Consider the following 14,351-nt stretch of genomic DNA (forward strand, 5'->3'; position numbering starts at 1 on the left):
CACTGGCAGCTAGCTGACCACTGACTTTTGAAAACTGCCAATGGCCAAACTATAGGGAATGTCAGGACACACAGGGGGAAAAAAGATCCCTCAAGTCTTGACTGTCAGGGCCTGAGATTTTTACCCTCTTGGAAGCTAACAAGTTGTATGGCTGCTGACAGAAGACATGAGACTCGTGGGGATTTGATGGAGGATTTTCTGCTCAGGGCACAGCAGGCAGCATGCATATGGTGTTGGCACTCTGTGTCCTCCAAATCTTGAAAAGGTGACACAGAGGGCCCTCGTGGATGCTACACACGCAGCAGGTTTCCAGTACAGCCAAAAAAACGCTGAGCTTGGAGAATCCAGCTTGCTCTGTGTACTGGAGGGAGATATTACCTCATCCCTCAAGGTTGCTTGCTGTCAACACAATCCTGAGAAATAGCCAAGGTAATGAGTGGTCAGGGCCTTGTATTCTTAGACAGCCAGGAAGTAGTCTATGGCCAGGCTGTTATACTGCAACCCACGCAAAGGTGTTTAGACTGATTTGTTGGTGTTTGGTGTCACTAACTAGAGGGAGCACTGAATGGTCTAAAAGATATTCTGTTCCCCATTCTTCCCCTGCCCCACCATATACAAATACATAACCAAAAGGGCACGGTTTATTCCAGTTCAGAATTTTTTGTTAAACTTGATTGAAAACACTATTGTGTTGGTTTGGTTAAGTCCCACGGGTGGTGGTGGCATCAACGGCCTGTTGCCAATTTGCTGAGCACTGATCATCCGAGGCCACTCAGGTGTCAGGAGAAGCAGATGAATTTGTATCAGTCAGATCTAAACAAGGCCATGCTGGCCCGTGTGTATGTGTGTGTGTGTGTAGGTATGAGGGAGGTTCAGGAGCTGACATTGATGTATCAGGCACAGCAGAATAGTTTAGGACTGGCCATGTTCACATAAGTCTGTCTTTCTTTCTTTCTTTCTTTCTTTCTTTTTTTTTTTTTTTTTGTCATCCCAAGGAAGTGATGACAAACCTGGCAGGAGGTCAGATTGCCAGCTGCATCTGCTGCTTGACTCCAAGAGACTGTGTGATTATTTTTCCAGACTTCGATGCTTGATCTAGGGGACAAAGAGAGTATTAATTGTCTCCTCAAAAAAAAAAAAAAAAAAAGAATCGTCTCCTCACCTCACAGCTCTCAGAGGCTAACTCATGTGCTCCCCAAATACTCTCTTTTCACAGCCAGGAATTCAGTGTGTCCTATCCCAGTGCCTGTAACTTCAGTTTTATCCAATCATCTCCTACTTGCACCTAGATCTTTCATCCAGGAGGGTCAGGTGCAAAAAGACCAAAGGCATTTTTGTAAAATTTACAGGGTTGTTTGTTTTTTTTTTTACGTCTTCCATCTTGGCCACTGGGGGCCATTGTAGGGGAATTCAGCGAGCACTACTCAATAAAGTGGTCCTATCCTTATGATCTAGCACCAAGTTCATCCATCAAAAGAATCCAGGTGACTGAAACAGAAATTTGAATCTCCTAGGCCTCATTTAGGCTAAGCTGCCACCCAGATGATTACCTAGTGCTCAGGAATGGCAGAGCAGAATCCCTGATTTTCAAACTAGGTCTCTAAGACTCACCCCTTTTGTTCTGATCATTATCTAGGAGGTATCCATTAGGAGATGATTCCTTTTTGCTGACAGCCACATTCAGTGATCAAAGTGCCTTACTAAAGTGTCTGGGCCAGGAGGACGTGGCAGAGGTAGAGTCTGAGATTCTTCTGAGTCCATTTTTAAGGAGGCTGCTCAATGTTCATCAGCTATCTGCCAATGGTAGGAGCAGGGGATGTCTATCAAATACCTTGACTCCTGACACATTATTGGGTGGCCTTTGCAAGAAAAGGTTCAATACTGTCAAGACTGCAAATGTTCTGGAGCACCTGAGTGACTCCGTGGTTAGGCGTCTGCCTTCAGCTCAGGTTATGATCCCGGGGTCCTGGAATCGAGTCCCCCATCGGGCTCCCTGCATGGAGCCTGCTTCTCTCTCTGCCTATGTCTCTGCCTCTCTTTCTGTGTCTCTCATGAATAGATAAATAAAATATATATATTTTTTAAAAACTGCAAATGTTCTGCATCAGAAACAGTATTATACTTTGTGTCCAGTCTCTAATAATGGGTACATTGTCATGTCCAGGGGGCAACGGCAGCGCCGGCCCCATCAGCCGCTTGATTCCATTCGGTCTCACCAGAGAACAGGCCCTTACTGTGGGCGTCTACATGGGTGGCCTAGACTGACCTCAACCACTAACCATCCATTACTGATCCCCACAGGCCCCCATCATTGCCCCCAAGCCCCCATTACTCACACCAGACGGAGACCCTTTATCAGACAAGACCCGCCCCCGCCAGTCTCTCAGTCCCTAAAACCTCAAATCAAGTTCCAATTTTATGCCAATTGCTGTTAAGCGGATTCGGAGAACCACTATTTCCTGTCCCCACCCCTAAGCCCACCTTCCCTAACAGCTGCTCTTTTTCAGACCGCTGATTCTATCCAGCATGAGAAAACTAAATTGCTCTAAAGCTGTGCTTTTCAAATTTTTTAAAAGTATCGTAAGTCTTTTCAAAACCAGACAAAGGGAGGAGGATCCACGTGGAATTGGGGTTTCCTCTTTAAGCAAAACCAGGTAACGCAAGAACAAGACTCCGCCTTTTCTGCAGTCGCCCCGCCCCCAGCCCAATAAGGCACACCTATTGGGTGATAAGAGTGTCAGTCAAAGTAAGACCCGCCCCTTGACGGCCAAAAGACACGTGCTACTTAAGGGAGGCCGGGCTCGGACATTCTCACTGATTGAAAAGGCTATCAATCAAGTCCCCACTCCCGCCCCCTGCGCGGATCGAGCTCCCGCGCTCCTGGACAGGCGGACTGGTCAGTTTTCTACCCTCTGCCTCAGCACACCCAGCGACTCAGGAACCGGAACTCTTGATTGGCTGCCCGCCGCCCTTTCAGCCTGAGAGCCCACCACCTAAAGGTGTCAGAGCTGCTCTGAGGAACAGCTGATTAACCCTAGGGCCCACAGATCGGTCACAACTGGCTCCGCCTCTTCCTGAACACCTAATGGCGCCGAGACGGGTGGGCCCGCAAAGAGGCGGTGAGCTCAGCCCAGCTGCTCTCAGCTGGTCCCCTAAGGTGTCGGGTTTGGTGCCCGGGAAGAAAGACGGAGCCAGTGTTGTATGCACGCAGTGGAGCGAGGAGTCTGCGCAGCGGCGGCACTAAGGAACGCAGAGACCTGGGGGCAGGTCCTAAATACTTTTGAAGAGTAACTCAAGACGGCTGCTATTTTGTCTCTCATCTAGCGCACAGGGACTGACTTGTATTCAAAACTCTGGAGCTTGGGGGATCCCTGGGTGGCGCAGCGGTTTAGCGCCTGCCTTTGGTCCAGGGCGCGATCCTGGAGACCCGGGATCAAATCCCACATCGGGCTCCCGGTGCATGGAGCCTGCTTCTCCCTATGCCTATGCCTCTGCCTTTCCTTCTCTCTCTGTGTGACTATAAAAAATAAAAAAAAAAACCTCTGGAGCTTCATCCTAGTCTGGGAAATTTTTCCGGCGTGTGTGCACATGTCTGACTTTTTAAAAAATATGTTTACACTTTGTAATTGTGTTTTCTGTATGGTTGTGTAATATGGCAATGGTGGTACTGTAATTAGCTTACAACTCTAGTTTAAAAGTTAGAAAGCAGGGGATCCTGGGGTGGCTCAGCGTTTTAGCGCCTGCCTTTGGCCGAGGGCGTGATCCTGGAGACCTGAGATCGAGTCCCACATCAGGCTCCTGGCATGGAACCTGCTTCTGCCTACCTCTCTCTCTTTCTTTCTCTGTGTCTTTCATGAATGAATAAAATATTTTAAAAATATATTCCTAAATTTAAAAGTTAACAAACAGGGATGCCTGGTGGCTTAGCGGTTGAGCATCTGCCTTCAGCTCAGGGCGTGATCCTAGTTTGGGGGTTGAGTCCCACTGAGGAGCCTGCCCCTGCCTATGTCTCTGCCTTTCTCTGTGTCTCTCATGAATAAGTAAAATCTTTTTTTAAAAAGGTTAAAAAACAAACGTGAGAAATCACAACTATTATAATCTGTTATTGATTACACAATATGTAAAATACATAAACTGTAACATTGATAACCTAAATTATGCTGGGGAGAAGTAAAAAGTGTCAAGTTTAGGACTGCTATTGAAGTTAGGTTTCTACCAGCTTATAATAGGGTATTGTTATAATTTTAAGATACTCGTGGTAACCACAAGGGAAAAATCTTACATGAAAGAACATGATAAAGAAGTCAAAGCATACTGATACCAAGACATCAAAGCACCAAAAAAGACTGTAGGATAAGAAACAAGGCATAACAGACCTACAAAAGAGCCAGAAAACAATGAACAGAATGGTAATTATAAATCCTTACCTATCAATAATTACCTTAAATATAAATAAATTCTCCAATCAAAAGACATAAAATATCTGAATTGATTTAAAAAAACAAACAAGACCTAACAATGCACTCTCTATAAGAGACTCATTTTAGCCTTAAGGACACAGACTGAAGGTGAAGACACACTAAAAGGTATTTCAAGCAAATAGTGACCCATAAAAAGCAGGTGTAGCTATATTTATATCAGACAAAATAGACTTTAAACTAAAAATGTTGAGTTTGGGGCACCTGGGAGGCTTGGTCGGTTAAGTGTCTGCCTTTGGCTCACGTTGTGATCCCAGAGGCCTGGGATCGAGTCCCACACCAGGCTCCCCACAGGGAGCCTGCTTCTCCCTGTGCCTATGTCTCTGCCTCTCTCCGTGTGTCTCTTACGAATAAATAAATAAAATCTTTTTTAAAAATTAAATTTAAAAATGGTAAGTTTTATTAATCAAAAGTCTTTTTTGGATCCCAAACTGACCTCTCTGAACTTGTTTGGTTGTTTTGGTTTTTGGTTTTTTTTTTAACCCTAAAGCTTCCCCCAGAGAGGCCACGTCTGTGGGCAAGTGGAATTTTTCTGGAAAAGGGAGAAAGGAGATTCCAGATAAGAAGAATGATGGCCCAGAAGTCGATATGACTTAGAATCTTGGCAGAAGCAGAGGCTGAAAAGTGTGTGCAGAGTGTTTTTCATTTGGATGGAATCCGTTCAAATCCACACCCGCGTGTGCACCAAGCCTCAGTGTGACATTCAGAGCCCTGTGTGATCCAGACCCAAACCATCACTTCTGCCTCCTCTTGATGGGTTTAGGGTTTTTGAAGATTTCCTTCCTCCTCCCCTCCCTTCCATCCCCCCTCCCTCCTCTTTCTACCTCCTCCTCTCCTTCTCTCTCTCTCTCTCTCTCTTTGAAATAACCTCATTTATTTTTGTTTAATTTTTGGTAGCATGACCACGGTTAAAAGGACAACACCCCAATGCAGTTTGTGTGTGCTGTAGAGGTGGGGTGGGGGGCGGTTGCTCAACAATAAACGTAGAGAATAAACAGCAAGGGGGATGCAGATTTTAAATAAGGGGAGTCATCTCTGAGAAGCTGATATTTAGCAAAGACTTGAATGAGGAGAGGGAGTTGGAAAGAGAACAAAAAAGAAGACTACAGCATTTCTAGGCCCCCAGAGGGTACCTGTACTTGACACACCATGGCCTCCATCCATGGCTGCTCTTTTTCCAAACTTCAGCTGAAACCCTGGATCTTCATTCTGACCCTGGCAGAGTTCCCCTGACCCTCTCTACTTTTGAGATGACTGACTCCAAGAATCCTGCCACTCTTCTGAGTGCTACTGCTAACGGCCCTGACTGACCTAAGTCATTTTCCAAACCTTGTCTCCAGAAGCCACCACCGCTTTCCATTCCAGAACCCCAAATCTCCCATAAGTGATCCCTAGGGATTCCCAAACCACCTTCTATTTCGAGTCCACAATCTAAACATTCCCCAAACCATAATTACCACAATTTCATTTTTTAAGGCACTTAGTAAAAAAAACTTCCATGGTCACTAGATTGATGTTAATAAGGATTTAACCACTCACCCAATATTTACAAGTGCCTAATCTGTGTCGGGCATTGTTAGAAGCACCCACAAATTAATCCTCTCTTACTGTCATTAGCCCCTGCTGATAGAAGAGTAAAATGGGGAGGGGCACCTGGGCGGCTTAGCCATTTGAGTGTCTGCCTTGGCTCAGGTCATGATGATTCCAGGGTCCTGGGATGGAGCCAAGCCCTGGGTCAGCTCCCTGCTCAGTGGGGAGTCTGCTTCTCCTTCCCCCCTCTGCCACTCCCCCTCCCATGCTAACTCCTTCTCTTGCTCCCTCCCTGTCTCTCAAATAAATGAACAAAACATTAAAAAAAAAAGAGCAAAATGGGTACATAAGGTCACAATCTGGGGAGGAGGCTGTGATTTGAACCCAGCCAGTCTGGCTCAAGAATCTGTGCCCTTCCAGCATCACCTTAATTCCAAAACCAGACAAAGACCCCACCAAAAAGGAGAATTATAGACCAATATCCTTGATGAACACAGATGCAAAAACTCTCAACAAGATACTAGCCAATAAGATCCAACAGTACATTAAGAAGATTATTCACCATGACCAAGTGGGATTTATCCCTGGGATGCAAGGCTGGTTCAACACTTGTAAAGCAATCAACGTGATACATCACATCAACAAGAGAAAAAACAAGAACCATATGATCCTCTCAATAAATGTAGAGAAAGCATTTGACAAAAGACAGCATCCATTCCTGGTCAAACCTTTCAGAGTGTAGGGATAGAGGGAACATTCCTCAGCATCTTAAAAGCCATTTACGAAAAGCCCACAGCAAATATCATTCTCAATGGGGAAACACTGGGAGTCTTTCCCTAAGATCAGGAACACGACAGGGATATCCATTCTCATCACTGCTATTCAACATAGTACTAGAAGTCCTAGCCTCAGCAATCAGGCAACAAAAATAAATAAAAGGCATTCAAATTGGCAAAGAGGAAGTCAAACTCTCCCTCTTTGCAGATGACATGATCCTGTACATAGAAAACCCAAAAGACTCCACCCCAAGATTGCCAGAACCCATACAGCAATTCGGCAGTGTGGCAGGATACAAAATCAATGTCCAGAAAACAGTGGCATTTCTATACACTAACAATGAAACTGAAGAAAGAGAAATTAAGAAGTCAATCCCATTTACAATTGCACCCAAAAGCATAAGATACCTAGGAATAAACCTAACCAAAGAGGTAAAGGATCTATACCCTAAAAAATACACAACACTTCTGAAAGAAATTGAGGAAGACACAAAGAGATGGAGAAATAGTCCATGCTCATGGATTGGAAGAATTAACATTGTGAAAATGTCAATGCTACCCAGGGAAATTTACACATTTAATGCAATCCCTATCAAAATACCATGGACTTTCTTCAGAGAGTTGGAACAAATCATCTTAAGATTTGTGTGGAATCAGAAAAGACCCCGAATAGCCAGGGGAATATTAAAAAAGAAAACCAGAGCCAGGGGCATCACAATGCCGGATTTCAAGTTGTACTACAAAGCTGTGAAAATCCAGACAGTGTGGTACGGGCACAAAAACATACACATAGATCAATGGAACAGAATAGAGAACCCAGAAATGAGCCCTCAACTCTATGGTCAACTGATATTCGACAAAGCAGGAAAGACTATCCCCTGGAAAAAAGACAGTCTCTTCAATAAATGGTGCTGGGAAAATTGGACATCCACGCGCAGAAGAATGAAACTAGACCATTCTCTTATACCATACACAAAGATAAACTCAAAATGGATGAAAGATCTAAATGTGAGACAAGAATCCATCAAAATCCTAGAGGAGAACACAGGCAACGCCCTTTTTGAACCTGGCCACAGCAACTTCTTGCAAGATATATCTATGAAGGCGAGGGAAACAAAAGCAAAAATGAATTATTGGGACTTCATCAAGATAAGAAGCTTCTGCACAGCAAAAGAAACAGTCAACAAGACCAGCCCCACGCAGCGAGCGAGCGCCTTCTCCGCACCAGGGAAGCCCCACCCACCTGAAGCCAAGATGTCCAGTAAGTGGACCAAGGCCAAAACCACCAAGAAGCAGCCACAGAGGGCACTTCCAATGTCTTCGCGATGTTTGACCAGTCCCAGATCCAGGAGTTTAAGGAGGCCTTCAACATGATTGACCAGAACCGAGATGGCTTCATTGACAAGGAGGACTTGCATGACATGCTGGCCTCACTGGGAAAAAACCCCACCAATGAATACCTCGAGGGCATGATGAGTGAGGCCCCAGGGCCCATTAACTTCACCATGTTTCTCACCATGTTTGGGGAGAAGCTGAATGGCACAGACCCTAAAGATGTGATCCGAAACGCCTTTGCCTGCTTCGATGAGGAGGCCTCAGGTTTTATCCATGAGGACCACCTTCGGGAGCTGCTCACCACCATGGGTGACCGCTTCATGGACAAGGAAGTGGACGAGATGTACCAAGAGGCACCCATTGATAAGAAAGGCAACTTCAACTACGTGGAGTTCACCTGCATTCTCAAGCATGGTGCCAAGGACAAGGACGACTAGGCCGCCCCGGATGCCCATGTCCAGGCCCCTGTCCCACTCCTGTTCCCCCCTCTCACTGTGTATCAGCTCCATGCCCGTGATTCCACAGGACCCTCTCAGGGGATCCTCCCTCTGAGGGGCTAGGGGCCCAGCTCCTTGTGGAGGAACAGGCTGAGCACACACAGTGCCAGGCAAGGGGCGCACAGCCAACATGAAGCAGGTGTTCCACCATGACCTCCCCCACCCCAAGAGAGAACTGTCTTCTAGGATCTGGGCCTCAGGGCTGCTCCCCAAAGGACAGGCCCTCTATCCTGTTGGAAGCAACTTCGCATGCACCCCATGCAGGGCATGACAGCTCTTTCCCAGCCACTGCCACTGCCACTAACCTCACCAAGGTCCTTTCTCAGAGGGCTGGATGCCAGACCCCTCCTCTGTGCCCTGCTCAGCCACCAGAACACAGCCCACCCCACTGGGAGTGTGATCCGGAAGATGCATGTAGGTTGGACATTTGACCCAAGGGAGACAGAATCTTAAATAGAAGTCTGAACACTGAAAAAAAGAAAAGAAAAGAAAAGAAACCGTCAACAAAACTAAAAGACAACCTACAGAATGGGAGAAGATATTTGCAAATGACATATCAGATAAAGGGCTAGTATCCAAGATCTATAAAGAACTTATTAAACTCAACACCAAAGAAACAAGCAATCCAATCAGGAAGTGGGCAAAAGACATGAACAGAAATTTCACAGAGGAAAACATCGACATAGCCAACAAGCGCACGAGAAAATGCTCCACATCACTTGCCATCAGGGAAATACAAATCAAAACGACAATGAGATACCACCTCACACCAGTGGGAATGGGGAAAATTAACAGGACAGGAAACAACAAATGTTGGAGAGGATGTGGGAAAGGGGAACCCTCTTGCACTGTTGGTGGGAATGTGAACTGGTACAGCCACTCTGGAAAACTGTGTGGAGGTTCCTCAAAGAGTTAAAAATAGACCTGCCCTACGACCCAGCAATTGCACTGTTGGGGATTTACCCCAAAGATACAGACGCAGTGAAATGGCAGGACACATGCACCCCAATGTTTATAGCAGCAATGTCCACAATAGCCAAACTGTGGAAGGAAGCCAAACTTTCGGTGTCCATCGAAAGATGAATGGATAAAGAAGATGTGGTCTATATATACAATGGAATATTCCTCAGCCATTAGAAACGATGAATACCCACCATTTGCTTCGACGTGGATGGAACTGGAGGGTATTATGCTGAGTGAAATAAGTCAATCGGAGAAGGACAAACATTATATGGTCTCATTCATTTGGGGAATATAAAAAATAGTGAAAGGGAATAAAGGGGAAAGGAGAGAAAATGAGTGGGAAATATCAGAAAGGGAGACAGAACATGAGAGACACCTAACTCTGGGAAACAAACAAGGGGTAGTGGAAGGGGAGGTGGGCGGGGGTTGGAGTGACTGGGTGATGGGCACTGAGGGGGGCTCTTGACACGATGAGTACTGGGTGATATGCTATATTTTGGCAAATCAAACTCCAATAAAAAAAAAAAATACAAAAAAAAAAAAAAAAGAATCTGTGCCCTTTAACCACCATGATTGTCTTGCAATCATGGCTCTTGTTTCAAAGCTCTCTCTTCAGACACTTCCTTTAGGTCTTTCTCAAATGTCTCATCTCAGTGAGGCCTTTTCCCTGGCCACAGTAGCTAAAATTCACACATTCACACATTCACACACACACACACGCACACACACACACACACACACACATTCACTCGCTTTACCCTTTCCTGCTTCATTTTTCTCCTTCACATTTATCACTATATTATACACTTTACTTATTGATCTAGCAATAAGCATTATTCAAAATTGGTATTTGGGGGATTCCCTGGGTGGCTCAGCGGTTTGGCGCCTGCCTTTGGCCCAGGGCACGATCCTAGAGTCCCGGGATCGAGTCCCAAGTTGGGCTCCCGGCATGGAGCCTGCTTCTCCCTCCTCCTGTGTCTCTGCGACTCTCTCTCTCTATGCCTATGATAAATGAATAAATAAATCTTTAAAAAAACAAAATTGGTATTTGTTTTTTCCATTTATTATCTGTATTTTATAGAAGTCAGCTCCAAGAAGGCAGAGATTTTTGCCTGTTTTATTCACTACTGTCTCTCTCCCCTGTCACACAGTAGGAACCCGGTAAATATTTGTGGGAGGAAGGAAGGAAGGAAGGAAGGAAGGAAGGAAGGAAGGAAGGAAGGAAGGAAGGAAGGAAGGGGAATGAACTCTTCCAATGATGGTTGATTCCAAGGTGCCTTGTTGGAATCCTGGCTGGCCCTGGATTCACTCCTCTGTCTCATACACAACTGAACCTCTGATATATTGGCTCTGCTTACAAACATTAACATTTAAAAATTGGAATCATACCTCTCTGATGAATTTCTATTAAGAGTTTTCCCTGGAGTGAATTATGAGCCAGTTGAGTTCCTTGTTCAATGCCATACACACTTAACCCAAAGCTGGTTTTGGCCGTTTTCATTTTTCTGAAATTATTTACAGTGATTCATTTTTTAGGGGGGTTAATTTTTACAGTAACGATTTGATTCATGCATCAATTTTCTTATCTGTGTCATGTTTCAGCAATAATAGGTTTGCCCCAGATACCTCCTTAGCCTCAAGCTGCTCCTTGAACAGCTCAGACACATCTTGCTTCAGGGACAGTACTGGTTGTTCCCTTTGCCAGAAATGTTTTTGCATCTGCATAGCTTATCTCTTATTTTCTTCATTTTTTTCCTCAAGAAAAAATCATCTTTCTTTTTTTATATACTTACTTTTTAAAGATTTTATTTATTTGGGAGAGCGTGAGAAAGAGAGAAAGCATGAGCAAGGGGGAGGGGGAGAGGGAGAGGGAGGAGCAGGCTCCCCACTGAACAGGGAGTCTGATGCAGGGCTCAATCTCAGGGCCCTGAGACCATGAGCCAAGCCAAAGGCAGACATTTAACCGACTGAGCCACCCAGTTGCCCTCATCTTTCCTTTTTTTTTAAAATCCTTTTTCAACAAGGCCTAAGCTAATCACCTATTATTTTAAAGATTTATTTATTTATTTTAGAGAGAGTATGCAGGGGTAGAGGGTTGCAGAGGGAGAGGGAAAGAGAGAGACTCTCAAGCAGACTCCCTGCTGAGCACAGAGCCCAACATGGGGCTCAATCTCACCACCCTGAGATCATGACCTGAGCCAAAATCAAGTGACTACCCTATTTACATACTAGCCTCTGTCACCTTGCACTCCTGATCCCCCTTGAATTTGTTTGCTTGTTTTTAAGTGATCTCTGCACTCGATGTAGGGCTCAAACTCACTACCTGGAGATCAAGAGTCAGATGCTCCATGGACTGAGCCAGCCTGCCCACCCCATCCCCCCAAATTTAATGCATGCTTACCCTCTCCCAACATACAAACAAACAAGCAGCTTGAGTAGAAGCCCTCCAGCACAGACATCCAGACACTAGCAGTTGGCGGTTGGCCAGTGCACACTGGAGCTGTAAGGACACAGGGATACGGGCAGGGAACTGACAATATCTGTTACAGGGTCTGTGACTGTCTTGTTCCCTCAGCCTTGCACATAGTAGATGCTCTTTTAGATTGAAGGGTGAAGGAGGTTGGTATCCGTTATGTTGTTAGAGCAGAGCAGGGCCCTACATATCAAGGTTCAAATATCCCTGGGGTCAAACGGCAGGGCATAGGTGCTCTGACCACTCACACCAGCCCCCACCCTCACCCTCAGCCTGGGAAATTCCTGAGGACAAGGATCCTGGTATGTATCAGGGCCTGGCATACAGTCAGGACTTGGCACACAGTAGGCAACAAACTTCCACCTCTTCATCTCACTGTGGTCCTTAAAAGGTCAGTGGCTCACCCAGAATGGCTACAGTGAGAATGATAGAGGGCACTGAGTGATGGTGGGGATGTGGTGTTCGCCACTGGGGATCGTGGAGATTGGAAAATTGGTGTCATCTATCCAAGCTGATCACGTTTTACTCCATGACTTGTATCCTAGGTATATGCCTGAGAGAAATGAGGGCATCTATCCGAGCAACAAAAAGATAGGTACAAGAATGTTCACAGAATTATTCTTAATAGCCCCACACAGAAAACTACCCAAATGCCCATCAACCCTGGAATGGATGGAGTGTGATTTATTCACACAATGGAAGAGATTACAGCAACAAGAATGGACAAACTACCAATTACATAACAACATGGATCCATCTCACAAACATCATGCTGAATGAAAGAAGCTGGACAGAAAAATGTATACTTGCACTTATATGGAAGTCCCAAAGGAGATAAAACTAACTTAGGTTGTTCGAGGTCAGGAGTGGTCACCCTTGGAGCAAGGGTCGGTGGGGGGGGGGGGGGATGGACCTGAAGGGAGCTTCTAGTGTGTTCAATGTTCTTTCTTGACCTGGGTGCTGGTTATATGAGAGTGTCCAGCTTGTAAAAAGTAAATGAGCTTTGAAGGCTGTATGTACATTTTAATTCAATGGTCAGAATAAAAGAGTTTTGAGGTGGCCAGTGGGGCTGGGCCCCAGTGAGGGAGGTTGGGGGTAGGTGGTATTGTTGCCATCAGAAAGGAAGCAAAGGCATGGATTTCAGGATTTAGTCTTAAGTGCAGGCTCCAGTTTGGCCATAATGGAGGTTTCTTTTTTTTAAGATTTTATTTATTTATTCATAGAGACATACACAGAGAGAGGCAGAGACACAGGCAGAGGGAGAAGCAGGCTCCATGCAGCGAACCTGATGTGGGACTCAATCCCGGGTCTCCAGGATCACACCCTGGGCTGTAGGCAGCACTAAACCGCTGAGCCACCCAGGCTGCCCCAGAATGGAAGTTTCTTGAGATCCCGAGAGCTTGATGAGGAGGCAGAACGGGGGTGGGTGGTGGGGGGGGTGCATTGGAGTGCTCATCCCCAGCGGCAGTGAGCCTGAAGGGCATTGATGGTAAGGGATGGCACCTATACCCGAGGTAACAATACCATGTTTCTCAAGCACTGTACCAACTCCTGCTGTAAGTGAACATGCATGCCTGGGAATTTGCCTTCATGGAGCTTACCTCCTGGATGGGGTCATGGGGGGATAGGTTCTCCAGACCAACAGCAGGGTATGACGGCAACAGGCTGAGGTTTATTATAGGGAGCATTACCCCAGAGTACTCAGGTACTCGGTGGCTGGGACATGTCCCTTTCACTTCCAGTCCCAGTAACTACAGGCTGGAGGGTGGAGAGTGTACCCTTTACATGTTAGGATACTCTGCTTTGGGGCCTATCCTCAGGTTGGGAGACAGGCTCACAAGGAAGCACTCAGGGAGTGAAACAGCTCACGTGGTCACTGTTCACATGGACAGTGCTCCCACCTTGGCCACATACCAGTGGACTAGGGCTCCTCTTGAGACTCAGTAGCTAGGGGTAGAGACATCACCTTCTAGCAGTGGGTCCAGCAGGCCAGATTTTCTTCTGGTAGCCAGTAAATGGGGGTTCCTGTACTCTCTAAAGTCCCAAGCAGAGAATACACGGAGATGGTAGCAATGAGCATGTGGTGTGGAGTTTTGAGGTATGAGTTGTGGAATGGGGCCACTGGGGAGAGGGCAGAGATGCTAGGGGCATGACAGGGAGCTTAGATGTCCAGACTTAACAGGGATTTAGGAGAGACTCCCTGGAAAGAAACAGCCAGAGCAAGTCTCCTACTCCATCTTCCAGAAACCAGAGAGACAGAATGAGCCCCTGATGCAAGGAGACAGCCTATTCCCAGAGA

At 46.0% G+C, this 14,351-nt stretch overlaps 1 pseudogene; it reads left to right on the top strand.

Annotated features, from left to right (window-relative positions):
- The first annotated feature begins 8,002 nt into the window (after positions 1-8,002).
- On the top strand, positions 8,003-8,556 carry LOC112907282 (myosin regulatory light polypeptide 9 pseudogene; annotated as a pseudogene).
- Positions 8,557-14,351: the final 5,795 nt, after the last annotated feature.

Source organism: Vulpes vulpes, chromosome X (genome assembly GCF_048418805.1).
Source record: "Vulpes vulpes isolate BD-2025 chromosome X, VulVul3, whole genome shotgun sequence".
NCBI lineage: Eukaryota > Metazoa > Chordata > Mammalia > Carnivora > Canidae > Vulpes > Vulpes vulpes.